Source organism: Drosophila montana, unplaced genomic scaffold (assembly GCF_035044405.1).
Source record: "Drosophila montana isolate Dmon_TW-CO22-7 unplaced genomic scaffold, ASM3504440v1 contig_2481_1, whole genome shotgun sequence".
NCBI lineage: Eukaryota > Metazoa > Arthropoda > Insecta > Diptera > Drosophilidae > Drosophila > Drosophila montana.
Genome location: NW_026997351.1, coordinates 2,077,339 through 2,096,110, shown reverse-complemented (window position 1 = coordinate 2,096,110; position 18,772 = coordinate 2,077,339). Strand labels below are relative to the sequence as shown.

At 41.0% G+C, this 18,772-nt stretch overlaps 1 long non-coding RNA gene across 1 annotated transcript in view; it reads left to right on the top strand.

The window, feature by feature from the left end:
* The first annotated feature begins 1,858 nt into the window (after positions 1 to 1,858).
* Positions 1,859 to 18,772, top strand: part of LOC135428517 (uncharacterized) — a 55,679-nt gene continuing 38,765 nt past the window's right edge. The window contains exon 1 of the long non-coding RNA XR_010436264.1: positions 1,859 to 2,685. This is a non-coding gene — a long non-coding RNA (uncharacterized LOC135428517). The remainder of the gene's footprint in view (positions 2,686 to 18,772) is intronic.

Here is an 18,772-nt window from a genome sequence, read left to right as displayed (position 1 = left end):
CGTAACGTATCTAACTGTGTGTGTGTAAGTGTGTGTGTATGTGTGTGTGTGTGCAGAGAGGGTTGACTTTCTAGGCTGCATCCAAATGTTAATGCTTTTGATGTTAATGAGACGACATACTTAGCATGCAGATGTTGGCCAACGGGTGAGGGGAAGAGTTGAGAGCTGGATAATAGAATAACGGACCAATGCCGAAATTTGCGAGCAGCGTTCTCTTCGTAACGGTCCTTGCTGCAGTTGCCCCAAAAACAAAAAAAAAAACTGTTTGTGATGAGTTTTGATTGATTGCTTGTCAGTGGACAAGAGTTTGCACTCAATTTGGCAAGTGCCACGCCTCCACGGGAGCCGCCTCTGCAGCAGTGGCATGTCAAATACGTGTCCAGCCGTCAAATGGCCAAAGTTGAAACGGAAACTGAGACTCAGGTTTAATTTGCGTTTCTCAAATGCAGAACAAAGTGAAGAGTGCTCAATAAGGAAGTAATCGACCAAGAAATACCCTGTAGCCGGCTCCAAGCCCAATAGTGGCGCCGTGCGACAATTGCACAACCTGAGTATACCCTATATGTATACAGGGTAAACACATAATTTAAACGCTTAAAGTGAACTGTAAATAGCCAATAGAAGCGCAAGTCAAACAACTGAAATAATCAACAACAAAAATCTAGACGAAAATTCGCCGGCTTATGCTTGACATTGGTGCTTGGGCCGTGCTCAAGGTCAACAAATAGACTCAACAACAACAGCTATTTTAATAGCGGCAGTGGCAGGTGCGTTGCCCATCGCATTTAAATGCATTACCCAGCACTAGCAGCAGCAGCAACAACAACTATTAATTACACAATATAAAGTTAACCCTCGCCGTCCCCCTCCTCTTCCCATTGCCTATGTCTATTCAAATGCTCAAAGTCAAGAGCAAAAAAAAAAAACAAACTTATGCGACATCGACTCATTAAAATGCTGAGTAAACGCGACTCGCACCGAGCAACGCGCCCCGAGCCGATCATTAATACATACATATACACACACACATACATACGTACTTAAATACCCTCTAGTGCTGGCATCTCGCTTGCGCCGGCGCACCTGCGGCACATTGCAATGTTTAATAACGGACTTAGTTAAGATTTCAGTTTACCATAATTAATTAATAGCTATATCTACGCACTATATTGAAATGTATTTAATTTTGCATAAATTGTTGAGGCTGTAATATTTACCATACAAGTATGTAGAAAACATGCTTGCGGACATGTATGTTCAGTCGCAATGCTGTAAACACCTGTTACTTTACAGGTCAAACATGTTCCATGCTCGACAACAGCCATTGACATGCGCGCATGCGTGTTTCAATAATTTGTGCGCCGCACCGTGGAATATGACGCTGGTTTATTGCTGATATGTGTGCACTTATAGCTTAGGCAATTAATTGTGAGAAATAAGTACCGCAGGGAACAATGTGAATATATATTCATTTGATTATTCTGAGGTATTGTCTATTTATCTGACTACTGCATCTCATCTTTCAATAAAGTGCAGGAAATTGTTTTATACAACAACGTGTTTAATATACACGATGTAAGCAATGAAGTCACAACATCTTAACATATTGCATGCAATTAATGAAATAATTAATTGATTTGACGCCCACATAAAAAAACTGCTTCTAATTGCGTTGTGCCCTGCATAAATTCGCATAAAAATACGTTTTGTTTCAGTTGCTTTATCGTTCACGCCACTGTGCAGACAGCGCCAGCAACATGTTGCGACAACAGCGCTGTTAAGCAAGCCTGTTCGCTTAACAGAGCGTCGTCAACCTTACGGCTGTCTGTTAGCCAATGATGTTAGTCTTTTGCCGGCATTCAAATCGAACGCGTGTGTTTCACGTCCGTCGCCGTCGCATTTAACAGTTTTGTAAACGGTTCGCAGTTTGCGTAAAAATTTCGTTCTTCGTTTTGCGCGCGTGATTTGGTTCTAGGCGCTAACGGTTAACATTGTTGTTATTTATTGCTGCCTGTGACCTTTACTCAATTAAAATAGCATTATAATAAAATTTTCTTAGCATAAGTTGCGGTCCGCGTGGCCAGCAGGACAAATACCAACAACAGAATTTTTTGTTTTTTTTTTTTGGTTCTTAGCACGTTTTTTTTGGCGCTAGAAGCGCAGTGCAAATAAAAGAGAAAAATAATTTCAAGTGCATTTGTTGCTATTTTTGCTACACGTGAAGTGCTACACACACATACACACGAACATACGCACACATGTATGTATGCACGTAGCGTGTAAAAGGAAAACCCAAAGAAGCAGCAAAAACAAATTTTTGATGTACAAGCAAATAAGAAGAAATACCAAGTCGAAAGAAATTTAAAACCGGATTCAATACAACAACAACAATAATAATAACAGCAGCCGCTACAGCCGCAGCAGCCGATACAACAAAAACAAATTTAGTTTTTTTTTGCTGCTGCTGCTACGCACAGCAGCGACGCCAGCGCTGACGCCTATCCTCTCAACATCAGCAGCAGCTGCTCTGCTGGCTGTGTGGTTTTGTTGTTGTTGCTGCTGCTGCTGTTAAAAGCGGCAGAGCAAGCGCAACAGGAGCAGCCGCGCTGATCACTGTGCAAGAATTAGAAACAGCACAGGCACAAGCAGCGACACAGGCAGAGGCGGCCGCGGTCCAAGCAAGAGGTGAGTGCAGACTACACACACACACACACACATACCAAAGCATGCGCAAATGTTTGCTGTTGTTGTGCTGTTTTGTTTGTGTGGGCAGCAGGAAAACGGTCGCAGGCCCAAAAGTGAATAGTGTACAGTGTGTGTAAACGAGAGATAGAGAGAGAGAGAATGTAGAGAACAGAATCAAACAAAGGAGACGCCGATGAAAGAGCGTGCAAATAATGTTAATTCTCTTGAATGAAAATTGAGCAGCAAATAATCTCAATCTAAGAAAGTTTTCTTGCAATTAAATTGCCCGATTCCTGGCGTATATAGAAGAGTGAAATACCTATCGTGATCAGTGATCGGACCAATATTATATGTACATATGTATATATAGGTATTGGTATAGTTAAAACACGCGAATTACTTAAATTTGAAATCGGAAAAGTTGAAAAATGCCAAATGTAAAGGTCCGATTTTCTTAGGGCAACTTATTGTTTATGTGGGACAAAAAATCTATTCGTTGTCTTTTTTTCAAACAACAATATTTAATGTTGCGCGAGGCTGTGTAGGGTATTATTCTTTAGCAAATGTACCTAACATGCCTTTCCATAGCGTGTTAATCCTTAAAAATGTGCTCAACATTTCTGTCCGTAGGGTATTATTCCTTAAGAATTTACTCGAAATTCATTTTTTAAACATAATTTTTTATGTCATCGATCTTTTGATTTGCTCTATTTTCATTTTGTTGTATTTTATTGTATGTTTGATTATAATATTTTGGGATTAATTTGTACATTATAAAAGACGCCGTCGGGAAAAGTGTAATCAAAATAAGAACAGGAATTCCATATTTTTAATGCAATTATTTTGTAATTACTTTAATGAAAAGTATAGAACAAGTTTTTCTTTAGATTTTGGTCTTGATAGACATATTTTATAAATAAAAACAGTTAAAACTCTCTCTCTTTTCCCTTCGCTCTTCCCACTCTTTCTCACTCTCTGTCAGTACGCATCCTGTATTCTCTTTCGAATAAGGCGCCCCTCAGCGAATGCTGGAAAACTGTTCCAGATCAGGCGCGATCTTTTTTAAGGGACAAAAATATAAGAAATTTGAACCTAAAAATAAAAACTTGAAACAATCGGCAATCGGAAACAATCGGATCTTTTATAGAACTACAATTTTACTCTTTATTTAAATGTGAAATAGTTTAACTTGTTGCTAATAGAAATTTCCCTGTAAGAAAAACCATTCACATTTCTTACCAGACATTTCCCCATAATAAAAGGAAACCTCATCCCTTGCTTTCCGCATCCAAAACTTTTAACAGCACTTCTTCTGTAAGTTTTGGCTTAAATACAATTTAATACAAGAAAGAAGGGCAGTTTTCGGCACGCCGAAGATTTAATACCCTTGCAGACCATACCTTTTCATAATGCATAGGAACAGACAGACAAAAGGTGCTCGCCTTTAATTCATACATTTTCGCATATTCATTCATAATTGTAAATCAATGCGAATATCGGTCAGCATGTTTATGGGCATATTGACATATTGCCATATTGACATATTGACATATTGCCATATTGTCAGGTGTCTGATGCGCGATGGCGCCATAAAAACCGCTGGCATAATGAGCTAAAAACCAACCCATCTATGTGTGTATGTATGTGTGCCCTGTGTGTGTTTTCACATATGTATGTATGTGTGCTGGGCATATATACATATATATGTATATTTATATATATAAATCTGTTGGCATTGCACTCTTTACACACTTCTGCCTTTGGGTCTATGTGCTTTTTGCTTTGCTTTCAATTCATATACATATATACATATATATATACGTATTTAGTTTTTTTTCCCCCTCTTCGCTTAAGTTGGGAGTGTTGCGCGCTTGCTTTGCGCTAAATTGGTAGAAACAAATTTTGGGTAGTCGAAAAGCTCATCATTTGCATAAAAATCCACTCCTTGCATATACTCATCTATGTGTATTAAACTGTTTCTGATTGATTGAACTGATTGATTGATTGAATGGGTATTAGGGCAAGGTAGTTGCATTGGTGAGATTTTGAAAGATATTTTTGTAATGTTTAAAAACAGAGTGAAAAGCTGTACGAAACTATTTTGGCTTTCATTCGATTAGCTTCAAATTTTTCGAATAACCTTTCCGAATGAATGAAAACCCGTGCAATGCCGGGCACTGCTTGCCGGTGTATATGCATTTACATATATCAGCTGGTGTTATCCGACTTTGGTCTATGCCCAGTTTCTCAGTCATTTCAAGTCAAATAACATTGTAACAAAGGTAATTACTGTCAATATGATCGCCAATCAATCAGTCAATCAATCAATCAGCTGGTCAATATAGAGTGTATAATATATATAAGTAAGTACAAGACATTTTTGCCACCGTCGCAATCCCAAAGAGCCGCTAATTAAATTAGCACCCGGCGCTTGAGGAGAGAGGAGGCGAATGGCGACATATGTATCGAAATATGAATAAGTGGGTTGTATCGATATTGCAATTGTAAAGAAAGTATCGATACTACGCGATAGAATACTCCGACAGACAGATGGGCAGACAGACAGACAGAACGGACAGACGGGCATTCCTATATAAGCTCGACTGTTCATGCTGATCAGGGAAATATATACTTTATGGGCTCAAAGAAAAAAATTTAAAAATAAAAGTGCTCTGTTTTCTAACTTCTTTTTATAGGTTCGAACCTAAAACATCGTGCTTAGTATGCGCTAAATATTCCACAGCTTTTTTGTTGACGAAATACACAGAACAAAAGAATTTTCATTATTACTGTTAAATTCCCCTCCATTTTCGACTTCATTGGATTGTTTTCTCTAAATTTATATTTTTCAAAAGGTTTGAACCGGCGACCTTCCGCTTGCTCATACTGTTTGGGCTATACGTCGATAGCTAATCATTTCGTCAGGACGAACTCCTTTATTTATAGTGATTTTTCTTCTTATTCGTATAAAGTAATAAGCTCATTAATGGAAATGTTTTCAATTTTGGAGTAGGATGTGTGTACTTCAATCATTCAAGCTGGCATCAAGCCACTCTCTCAAATAAGATATCCTCCCCAAAATACCTTTAGATCTCTTGAAGATCAGCTGTGCACAACGCTTCGTGCTTAATCGTGTGAGCTTAACGCGCGCAGTTCTAATTCCCAGACCCAATGCAGCATAAAAGAAACAAAAAAAAAACTACAAAAAAAACTTGGCAACCGCAAAACCCAAATTACGAGCGTAAAAATAAGAAAAAAAAACAATAAAACATTTTCTTTAGCTGATTTATTGTAAAATGTGCCTATTATCATTTTGGCTGTTTCAGTTTCTTAGCGCTTTTTCAATTGTCTGGCATTGCATGGCTTTTATTTTATTTTTTTTTTCTCTTTGCTTCGGTTCGGTTTGGCTCGGAATTATTTTATATTTAGCTGGTGGCTTCTTTGGGGTCTGGGTTTTTGTGCACTGCTCTCGAGAAGCTCACGAAACGCATTTGCCGCAAAAAAAATCACAAAACAAGAAAAAAAGGGGGGGGGGGGGGGAAACAAAGTTAAAATGAATGCATGCCGTTTCGTGTGGCACGATCTGAGATGTGGAAGTGGAATGCGAAGCTGCGAGGCGCGTTTTATATATAGAATTGCAACTCCGTGTCTGTTGGCTGCATGGCGGGCGATTGTTGCACGAGCAGAGCCAAATATCGAGATGATTTCGATATGTATGCAAATGGGTTTCTATTCGATAGTTTTGAAAATATTTACACTAATCGATAAGTTATGCCACGATAAATGATTACAATTGATCGCTGATCAATCAGATATATGCAAAAAATGTCGAAAATCTCTCCTTAAATCTTCGATTACATATCGATAACGTCACATATATTATCGTTTACGTATTTTATAATAATCTTAACCATGTTTTGTTTTCTTTTGCCATGCGATTATTTAAAAATAATTTATTTATGTTTGGGTGCAGCAAGCATCAACTCATAAAATTTGTCTATCGATACCAGAAAAGTGTTATCGATTGCTCTTAGGCGGAATTATTGCAGCTATTAAAAACAAACTAATCCATAAAAATCTATAAGATTTACTTATATAAAACCTTTGGTAGAAAACGTTCGACAAACAATGCTGTCTTTATCGAGTATGCGCATGTGCCTATCGATAAATTACCGATTATGCGGATGTGCAATCAAGTTGCGAGTGCGCCCTTTGCAAATGCTGCCTCCCGGCAAATGTTGCAAACTTTTCGTCGCAGCTGTCGCCAACTCTTTCGATGCGATTTTAAGTTTTTGTTGCCGTTGCCCCCGCAACCGCTGCCACAGGCAAACCCTCTTGATTTTTTCGTTCAGTTGGGCAACATGTGTGCGACATGAAGGAGTTGTCTCACGTGAAAAGTGCGAGCCATAGAGGAGTGTGTGTGTGTGTGTGTGTGTGTGTGTGTGTGTGTGTGTGTGTGTGTGGGGCGCCCTTGTCGCACAAGTCCGAGCTGCCAGTTGAGTGCTGCAACTGCGACTCGTTATACCCAGTGCGAAATGCACAAAGAAGTATATTAGTTTCTGTTTTTTGTTGCTGTCATAATCAAAGACAAAGATCCCAAACTTCGGATATAAATTCATGTATGTATATAGATGTTACGCCTGAGACTGGCGCAAGGCGAGCAAACCCCACATATTTCAATCTTATTTTGATTTATAAAATCACAGTTCGAAAGCCACTTGTTATCTGTCGCAGTTTAAGTGGCTCATTTATACCCTCTTCGCATTGAAATTTGTGCCCGACAGAAGAATAGATAGGCTAGATTTCATAGAAAATGGCAAACAGACAGTAATACATGGCTAGAACGATTCGAAAATATGTACTTTAGGTGTTTGGCTGTTTGCATAAAACCATTAAACCCTAAGTGACTTTTTTTTAAAGGGTATCGAAAGTAGGAGCATTGATATGATATGAATGTGACTGAAAACTGAAGCCTGCCGGCAAGTGAACTTTGTATGCATTGATGACATAGTGGGAGAACTTTAGAGAGAGAGAGAGTGAGAGAGAGAGAGAGAGTGAGAGAGAGAGAGAGAGAGAGAGAGAGAGAGGGAGTCAAAGGCACATCTCTTCAGGACTGTAAACCAGAAACAATGTTGCTTTGGTAGTTCGGTACGGGATTCGAACCAACTGTCTGCTTTTAGGTGGGTCCCAGAACCCAGGTCTTGTTTCAAGCCTGAGCTAGTCATATATTCCCAAAATCTGAATATAAATGTAAAATTTTAGTCCTATTTGTTCGTTCTGCAATATCTCTAGCTACAATACAATGTCTTTGATCTCGGAGCAAAGTTGGCATCTGAGAAATATGGTTAGACAGAATGTTTGGGATGCAAGTTTCTTTTGCTTTGGGCCATATTCTGCCCCAAATGGTCTATGAGGGGAACTATGCTTCGATTCTTCTGTTAAAAAAATAATATTAAATAGGAATTTCGGGTTCGCACGTGTTCGGACTGCTGCGAACAGAGTATGGTGCAGTCGGTTGCATGCAAGTGCCCTGTCCCGACTTGTTTTTTATTTTCTACTTTTTTGTGTAATTAAAATAATAATAATAATGCGGCGGCGGTGGGGACGACGTCTGCACGTGTGCGTCTCGAGTGGACGCAGCAGCAGCCAAAGTGTGTGTGGCCGGGTGGAAGGGGGACAGGAGGACAGGAGGACAGGGTGGCGGGGTGGCAGCGGACAAAGTGTTAGAGCTGGCTGTGGGTCGAGGTGTGAACAATTTGGTGGCACATGTGTGCACATTGCCGCTGCCTCAGTAATTGTTGCTGTTGTTGTTGATGGGATTGTTTTTTGCGCTTTGTTTGTTCTTGCATTTGACTTTTGTTGCTGCGCTTTGGCGTTTGTTCTACTTAGTTGTTTTGTAGTTGGCATTTGGAGTGCACACACAGCGAGACATTAAGGTGTGTGTGTGTGTGTGTCTGCATTTTGGGGCTCGTCGTATGCAGCGCCGCAGTTAAATTTATTGTTAATGCATTCCGAGAACTGTCAAAGAAACTCTCGAAAAAAATGATCTTTAAATATGTGAACTGATCGAACAGCGTCTCAAATTAAATGCTTTGGCAAAATCTGGTCTTCTCTAATGCCAGCTGCCTTTCAAGACAGATTCGTACAAGCAGATCGTGCCTGCATTCGCTATATATATATCTGGCAGATCTGGCAGAATTTCCCCTTAGCAGCACACAGCCTTGCAGCGTGTTTAAACATCCATATCAATTTTAATAACAAATTATTTTAACACAACTTTGAATCTAAAATGTAAGACGAATAATTTCCTTTTTGTGGGTTAACTTATAGTTATTTCAGTTGAAGAATTTAGTTGGAATTATTAAAAAGATTTCTCTAAACAATGTTAAAAATCATAATTAATATTTGATATTTATTTTGTGGACAAAAAAACGAAAAGCTTACAGGCGCAGGATGAATTATTTGCAGACGCTGTCGATTTTATTGACAACTTTGGCGCCTGGGAAAAGTGAATATGGATGATTGAAGGGGCCCCTGACCGAAATGGAGCCAAAGCGGTTTACGAAGAAAAAGAAGATCCAAAAAAAAAAATATGCAAAGACAACCGGTTTTTTTTTTTTTTTGGTTGTTGCGGCTGCCGATGTTGCCCATGTTGCAGTATGGCTTAAACAAATTCCTGCCGTAGCCAAAAGAAAGAAAGAAAGAAAAAAAGTCGAAGCTTGTGGCGACGCGGACATCGGGACGTTTGGCTGTGGCAGCCAAGCAGCAAACATACAACGTGCAACAATAGCAACAGCAACAGCAACAAAGGCGACGCATGTTTTGGCCCAAAGACAAACGCAACAGCAACAGCAGCAACAGCAGCAACATCATTATCGTCATGTGAAGTTGAACGAGTTATGTGCCGCCCGAGGCATGCCTCATCCTCATCATCATGAACATCGTCATTATCGTTGTCAGATTGTGTGTGATGTTAATGAGGAGCACTCTTGAATTAATTCTGCCCTCTTGTTGCTGCTGCTGCTGCCGTTGTACAGCTCCCGGGCCATGTTGCATGTAGCACACACACACACACACACACACACACACACACACACACTCACACACACTTGCTGAGCCTGTGCCACAAAGAGCTGCAGCCGCAAAACCCTTCGCATAATATTTAATTCAAGTGCCTGCCGCATTGTTATTTTCAGCTAGAATTCAGTTTTCAATCTATAATCAATTTCAAGATTTCAGGGTCAGCTGCAAGAAATCTGAAAATCCGAATACAGCAAAAAATATATATACAAGATTTCACCAAAGAAATGCTGAGAAAAGTTGCTAAAAAAATAGAACAAACAGTCGACTGCGCAATACTCTGTTTAACAGCTAGGAACGTGTCTCGCGGCTATACAAGAATATATATATGTATGTATATGCATATAGCCATAGAGCCACACGTGACTTTCTGGTGTAATTTTCTCATGGGATGCTTTTAAGACATTTTGAGCAATACCCGACATTTGTTACTTTCGCTATGAACCAAAGCTTATCAGCATCAGACTACTATACTATATACCTGCCAAAGATAGATCTGTCGAAAATTTCTGATCAGCTTAGATTGACCAACATTATCCTCTCACGAGCTCTTTGTATACAAAATTTGTGTATTTAAAAATAATGCTTCTCAATTTAGCTTAAATATCAGCAAAATAGTAAGCTATAAGGGTATTTAGTCGTCGACGTGCCAACAATAGACGTTCATTCTAGATTTTTTTTTCTTTTTCTATTTAAGTTTTAATCATGCTGAACCTTTGCTAAGTATTTGTTTAATTTGTCTACGCATACAGCATTTATGTATTGATTAATTTTTTAATATATATATATATATATATATATATATGTTTAGTATTTAGTTAATATTTCATTTATTTAAGTTATTTATTTTTATATTTATTTGTTATTTATTTTATTTATTTATTGTTTTATTTTGTTTCCAAATTTTTTACGCAATTTACATTTATTTATGTTTACAATTTTTTTAATAATTATATTTTTATTTATTCATTAGTTATTAATTTAATATATATTTTTTTTTTTTTTTCTTATATTGATTTATTTGCTTGTATTTTTTTTTCATTCTTTATTATTTAATTAATTAGTTGATCTATTTTTGACACTCGTTAATTCGACTATTTGCAATAAATAAATAAAAAAGCACATATACTTCGTTAAGCACTTTGTTAGCAGAGTATAGAAAACCACGAGAGCATCATTCCGCACTCTCTCTCTCTCTCTCTCTCTTTCCCACTCTGCCGTGCGCAATTCATCTGCCTGTTTTTTGCTTCCAGAGACAACCACATGTTGTCGAGAAGACTAGGAGAACAACTTTGCCACACTCAGAGCCGGTCTCAGTCGCGTTCGCGTTCGCATTCCCAGTACCAAACCCATTTCCATTTCCATTCCCATTTTCATGCCCATTTCCCGTCTGGTCTGCGGTTCGTTCTGCCTGCGCATGAGTGGCCGACTGACTGCCTCTGGCAAGCCGGGGCACAGCCTAGTTACTCACACAAACCAACATGTATATGTATCTATGTATATATGTAGAACAGGTACCAGATGAGTTGCTGTGGCAGTTGTTGTTGGAGGACTTTGACTTAGTTGGCTCTGCGATGTGGCTATATCTTTTCCTGTTTTGTTCCTGTTAGCTGACTCCTCAGTTAACGTGCTGTGTGTGTGTGTGTGTGCGTGCGTGTGTGTATGTTGCATAGGTTTTGCGGTTGCATGTCAGCACTAAGAGGAGCGTGCAAAATGCGATGAGAGGCGGCACATTTTGCTAGTTTGTTAGACAGTGGGAGAGAGCGAGAGAGAAAGAGAAGAGGGGAGATGGATGTGCAGCAAATGGTGAGCGCCAGAAATGACTTAATGTCATTCCCTTGGTTGGCAGAAATGTGAGAAAAGTTGCCTAGAACTAAGGATTACGAATCTTAGCCAAGGGCATTCCACAAAGTTGGTCAGATCGAAAGATTTGCTTTTATGGCCAGCTCTGACTTGGCGAGACTTAGGTTAAGCAGACTTAAATCAAGCTGCTTGAAGCTATAAATGAGCAGAAAAAGGAACTTAAATTGGATGAGACTCGTTTCACAAGAAAATTTCGTCAAATTTTGTGGGCTTAGAACATTGAACTTTAACTCCTTTTGCCATAAGACAAAATGTATACAAATGAATTGATTAACTACAAAGTGAAATAAATGTATTTAAATTTAAAAGAAACATAAACTTTGTGCTCAAGCAAAACTATTTTTCTCTTTTCATTTTTGTCTTGATTCTTCTTTTGTAAAGAAGAACAAATGATAAAAACAAGAAAACAAATTGCAAATTTCGACAGCAATTGAACCAGCGACCTCTCGCTTGCTAGTTCAACGTTTAGACGCCTAAGCCACGCAGGCTCACGACTTTGATGGATGCTTTGTTGTTAATGTGTTTCAAGCAAGCTTTGGGCACAGGTGGGGGCTGTGTTCACTCAGCCAGTTAATCAATCAAACAATCAGTCAATCAGTACAAACTATTTGCGTAACATATATAGATATAGTTTCTGAAGTTCTAATCGTTTCCTTTTTTGTTTGAGCGCAAAAGTCAAAACTTTAAATGGCTTTTGTGCCTGTTGGCTAAACGCTTAAAGCCGAATCCATCTGGGAAAGCACTCATCCCCGTTTTGGCCAGCTCCCTTGGCAACAACAACAAAAATAAAAAAAGTATAAAAAAAACACACCGAATTGAAGGCAAATTGCCAAAAAGCTTTTTGCGAGGCGCTTTTGTCGTTGCCGCCGACGCCGTCGCCGTTGCTGCCGCTGCTGCTGCCGCTGCATCAGGCGCTTCAAGTGCAGCAGCTTCATGCCTGTCAATGCGACACGTTGCCAGGCCCCCCACTCACCCGCCCGCCAAGCGCCCTGCAGCCCGCCCAGTTTATGCAAATGCACGTGAAAATATTCAAAATATTTCAATTTTTTTTTTCTTACCTTTTTTTTTTTTTGCATTCTTTGTATTTTTTCTTCTTATTTTTTGCATTTTGCGCCTCGCTTCGTTGTTGCTTTCAATTTCATGCCACACTTTGTGGGGGCGCGCAGACAACAGCTTCCAGCGTTAACCGTACGTTGGCAGGCCCCAATACACACACCCCTGCCCGCCAGCCGACCCGCCTCTGCTGCTGCTGCTGCTGCAGCCATTCATCGCTGCCGACATTTTTCGATTATTGCGCATACTTTCGCCCCGTCGCTTATTTAGTGTTTTGTTTTGGGCTCAAAATTTGTCAACGCCTGAAAAATGCAGCGCAAAGAGGCGCGGCCGCAATACACACACACGCCTCGCCAGCGCAGCTTGCACGCGAAAAAAGCCAGCAGCAGCGACGGCAGCGAAGGCAGCATCGGCAGCGGCAGCAGAAGAAAGAAACAGATTATATTGACAACGTCAACGTCGGCGTCGTCAGCGTCGTGGTTGCTGCTGGCTTTTGTTTATGCTGCGCCGTCTGCCTGTGCAGTGCATGGTTCGAGCGCGAAGCGCGGTGGAGAGAGAGAGCGAGAGAGGGGGTTAAGTGTGGGCTGTGGGGCGTGTGTCACTGGAGCTGCGACTCGGTCTGGGCGGCCTTTTGTGCAATGAAGCAAAACGGCTGACGCTTTTTTTTTGCTCGTTTCTTTGCGCGCTGCTTCGTTTGTTTCTTCTCTGAAACTGCGATTCCATGCAATCCATGCCCCCTCCCCTCCGCCGCCCTCCCTCCCATGACAGCAGCACTGCACCCATGCAATGCATAAAGTCGCTTTACGTTGTCTTCTCCACCCACTAGCTAGCTCTTCCTCTCTCTCTCTCTCTCTCTCTCTCTCTCTCTCTCTCTCTCTCTCTCCCGTTTGTATAGAGTTTCAGCCTTTATTTACTCCTCTTTGCGCCTCGTTCACATCGTTTGTGCCAATGACAATTTCATAGCCATCATCGATTTAAGGCTGTCAAATGCACTATGCCTTATAATATTTCCTTTCAGCGAAACTCAAGTGAAATCGCTTACGGACGTGCATGTAAAGTGAAGTGCTCGAAAATCGAGATTCTTGCATCTGAGCTGCGATCGTGCGATCGTGTCATTAGTTTAAGATACACTCAAACTTTCAAAAAAGTGTTAGGTAATGCCGAATTGCTCAGCGGAAGTTATTTTAAGATCTGGCCACGATCACTTCTTTCTGTGTGGAAAAGCAGGAAGATCTGTGAAACTCACATAATTCTTCAAGAGTTTCAATGTACTTTCAAGATACTTTTAGTCATTCTGTCTAGATCAGAGAGAGAGAATGGAACTTCGTCAGGAGAATCGGCCCTAGTAAATGAATTCTAGATCAGACCCTCTTGTTTGAGAATTATCTGAAGGTTGTGTTGCGTTCCTAATTGGGGGAAAAGAAGCTTATTCTAGCTACTGCGCCTATTATCTTCTATATCTACTCCAATTTTTTATTGTATCGAGCTATTTTGGGCCTCAAATCTCAGAACTTTTTAAAAGTATTATGATCACGATTTAATTGTATTATGAGAATTCTTAGAATTCTCCGCTGTCTTCTAATCTTTTCTTTTTACAATCGATTTGGAAGTCGTCCCTGTTATTGAAATAGTCAATTGCTTTGCACTAAGAAATAAGGCTCGCGTGTTCTGCCACCCACATCTTCTTATTATACGGTGAACATTTCACTATTGGGAGCCTAAAAAAACGAGACTTTTCTTTCGCAAGCTGTTACCAAAGTGTAGAAGGGTCGCACCTGCCTCCTTGAAGCTATACAAATGTTATATATATCTATACCCAAACATAATTTAACAATTAGTTTGAAAAAGGGAGCTTTAACATTAAAAGTCTACCACAAGCTGGCAACTTAGCATAGCATAACCTAAAGATCCCATCAGATAGATCAGTGAAGATCACAAATTGCAGATCGAAAAGAGTTCAAAGCTGTCACAATATTTGCTGATCTTAGCCATATTCGATCTTCAAAGAAGTATGTGAAGATCGGTTAAGATCGCAAAGGCCCGCTGTCCAGTTCAACGGAGTGAACTGATCGCTGAAAATCGATCTGGCTATCACTAGACGATCTGCAGCATGAGGCAGAGTGCGATCACTCAAGAGGAGCACAACTGATCATCACTTGGGCCATCTGATTGTGGCCATCTGCTAGCTGTAAGATACATATCTATCTTTTAGGCATTGACCTCAAACTGAAATATTTCATAGTCTTGTGGCAACTGCCCAATTACCGAACACTGAATGTGGTCCAAACGATGCGTAAGCCAACCAATTGGCATGAGTTTATGATGTTGTTTTTTTTTTCTTTTTGTGTTATATTTTGAGGGGCTTAATTAACGCACGACCCAAGGCCTGACTGGCCAAAATATCGTGTGTGCTTTGACCCAAGCAATAGGCCAAAAATGTTGCTGCTACCAATAGAAAACCTATCTGTAGCAGCAATTAAAAACAATAGGCAAACGCACGGTTATTCATTCGTGCTCTTTTATTTTGTTTTTGTGCTACTTTTGGCCACCCACAGGTACATCTATGCAAAGATACATATGTATCAGATGGATACATATGTACATATATAGTTGGGCATTGCACAAGCGTCTGCTGCATCCACGTAATTATCATGATGATCAGGAGTATCTGCTTCTGCTTCATCATCATCACCATCATCATCATGGTCGTCATCATCGTCATCCACATCCACATCATCATCAGTATATTCATCTTCATCTAGTTCATTTTCTTCGACAATCTTTTCGCAGTCATAAAAGAAACTTTTACTTTTTCATTGCAAATAATGCAAAATAATTGGAGGAGCAAACAATGCAGAGTTGTTGTTGTTGTTGCTGTTAACTGTTGTGTTACCATTGTTGTTGCTGTTGTAGGCACGACCCAAAACGTTTAATTTGCGTGCAACAACAGCGAAAAGAAGAAGAAGAAGAAGAAGAGAAGGCAACTGCAATTGCCAATTCGATTTTTGCAATGTAAAATTGTAAATAAACCAACCGCAACGTGCAACCAAAGCTTAAATAACTCGCCACCCCTCCGCAACTACATGCCCCATGCTGCACAATCCTCGCACAACTCATTGGCCAGGGCAGGCAGCATTTGGCCAACAACAATGAGCCATAACCCAGACGGCGAAGACGAAGCGCTGCCAACAGCTCCGTGCAACTCATTGGGGCACTCCTCTATGGCTTGACTCTGCCGCACGTTTGAGGCCGCGTTGCAAGTTAGCGCTCCTGCCGGCGAAATGTCAAAGTGACAAGCTTTTTATTTACACAACACGCTGCAGGGGCATGGACAGGGGCAGCGGCAGCGGCAACGGCAACGGCAGAGGTGAGCCGCATAAATGGCAGGGCCTGCCACATAGTCAACCGAAAGACGGCAGCTACTACGTAATTTGCAAAAGGCAGAGGCGGCAGACCTTGCCGGTTCAGGAAACTAATCGAAAACAATTATCGATGTGTGGGAAAACAATGTAAATCGATAAAAGGGCCAATTGATGGCCCCTACATGCAACCATAAGTTGTGCAGGGTTACATCTTGGGTGAACTCTTTTTGAAATTATTCGATTAATCTTAATTAAAATATCGATCAACTGTATCGGTCCTTTATCATATGCTGACCCTTGAAGTGAGGTACGTTCAATATGCAATTGCTTAATTCCTATCGAAATTAGTCGATATGCGATTAAATTTATCGATGGGCTGAATTTGAATGTTTGTTGTAGTACATGCTCTATTAAGCTAGTGTGTGCACGTCCATCTTTCCATTGTGATCGATAACAAAGCGATATTTGATCGATCGTATAAAGTTAGTTTGTGAAACGATAAATTGCACATATAATATCAATACGTCAATATATTGGTAAGCCGTACATTAGCAGTTGCGTACAGTTTTCTCCCAACTTTCGAAAACGATATTAATTGTTATCGATAATTTGTATACCCTGAAACCATTGAAGGGTATACTTGTTTTGTGCAAGTGTATGTTAGGCTTCTTCGACGCCATAAAGTATATATACTCTTGATCAGAATCAGCCGCTGGGTCGATCTGGCTAACGCATCGATCTTTAAGACTATAGAAAGATACAGCTAGTGCACGAAAAGATCGAATTTATTTCAAATCTTCAATAGCTCGCCGCATTTTTTTAAAACGATAACTATCGAAATCGACCTATCGGCCTAAAACACGTCGGGCACATCCGACTATAGCGCTCTTACTTCTGGCATACAAATTTTCAAGCAATTTTCATAAAAAGTGCTTTACTTTAAACTCGAATCTGATCAAAAGCTCCCGTTATGCTATTCCGCTTTGCTTGACCGTCGCCCACTGCTCGAGGCACACAACCGAAATATTTTTACTGCACAACAGCTAAGCGGCTTATCAGCAGCGGCAGCGGCAGCGGCTGTGGCAGGGGCAGGCGGCAAGTGGCAGGCGGCGGTGGCAGTCGGCAGCGTTAAACGCAACTGCAGCCAAAAGGCAAACAGAGCGAACCGGGGCAAACCGTGGTGAACCGGGTCGAGGCGGACGCGGAAGGGGTGAGTTACCCAGTGGACAGCTAAAGAATAAAACAACGACGCAGAGGGGCCAAAGAGGCGGGGCAAAGCGAACGGCGGGCGGCGGGCGGCCAACATGCTCTTAACATTAATTTAACGTTTTGTATATGCCGCCAACAACAACAATAAGAGCAACAAATACATATTTATATATATACATATATCTAGAGAGAGCAAGGGAGGAGGAGACAATGTCAGCTCTTTTTGTCCAGCTCCTTCTCTGGCTGTAGCTGTATTTTGTATCTGTGTGTGCCGCTTGTAGCTACAAGATGTTTGTTTGCCCTGCTTATGAATAATTTGCATTGGACGTTTGTCAACGACACAACGCGACGGAGAAGCTGAGCTGTGCGGACTTAAAACCTAGAACTGAGGCCCATTTTCCACTTTTTAAAACCCCACAATACCCATTGAAAAATGCTCAAACAAATAAAGGGTATCGCTGTTTTGAGCATTCACACTACGAACCAAGGCTTAGCCTTGAGGTCCGGTTCGAAAGTCTGGTTTTTCACATTCACGAAGTCAGGTTCTTGAGCCTTGGTTCGTCACAGTTGGAACAGTTCAACTTCTTATACAGTGAAAACTCTCCCAACGGAACCATTGTGAATACGGCTGTATCCATTCTCCCGTTCTCCCATTCCCCCTTCCATCTCTTGAGCGGACACAATAAACCCGACATGTTTCATGGCGTGGTGTCTGTGGCGAATTTGCCAACTGGTGACAGGGTATCTACCAGTCGAGCACTTCTGACTAGATGTGCTAGGCAGCGCCTCTGGCTTCTGGTTTCAATTTTATTCAGCTGCGGCTGCGTTTTGCGGCTAAGAATTGTGCCTTTTTGCTGCCTCTTGTTGTTGGGTTTGGGATTTTGGTTTTGATAAATCGCTTTGAAATTTATTCTCGCCCCCTCATCAGCTAACCAACTGACCGACTGACCGACGTACTGACGGACTGACTGACTGGTCGCCCGAGCTCGGTAATGTGGAACGTTTTGGCCAAGCGTCTGGCTGGTCATTTGTCTGGCTAACAGTTTGGCGCCTGCCACGCCCACAGCTGGACAAATGTTGCAATGTCAACCGGTTCAGAATCAGGTTGAATAGGTGGGGGCCCCCCCCTCCCCCTGCCATCCATTCTGGACTCGGCCCACATTCGACACACACATGTGGTCAGCTTTTCAATTGCCAAGTCTGGTTTACTGTTATTTGTATCTGCAACTCTTGATAAGGGCAACTGCGCGTTGGCCTTTAATTTGTCTATAATTATGCACATTGCTCTCATGCTGGGTAATAGACGTGTGTGGGGGCGGTGGGGGGGGGGGGGGTTGGTTAGGTGCATAGCAAAAAGTTGGACATCAATTGAACAGCTCGTAAATAAGGCGCTTCTGCAAAATTTGTCTTTAATAACAGGTTACATCACGATTTAAACGACATCAGCCCATGAAGACGCATCCCCCAACCTCCAAACCACCCCCACCCACTTGCCCCAAAAGCATCCATTGGCACATCAA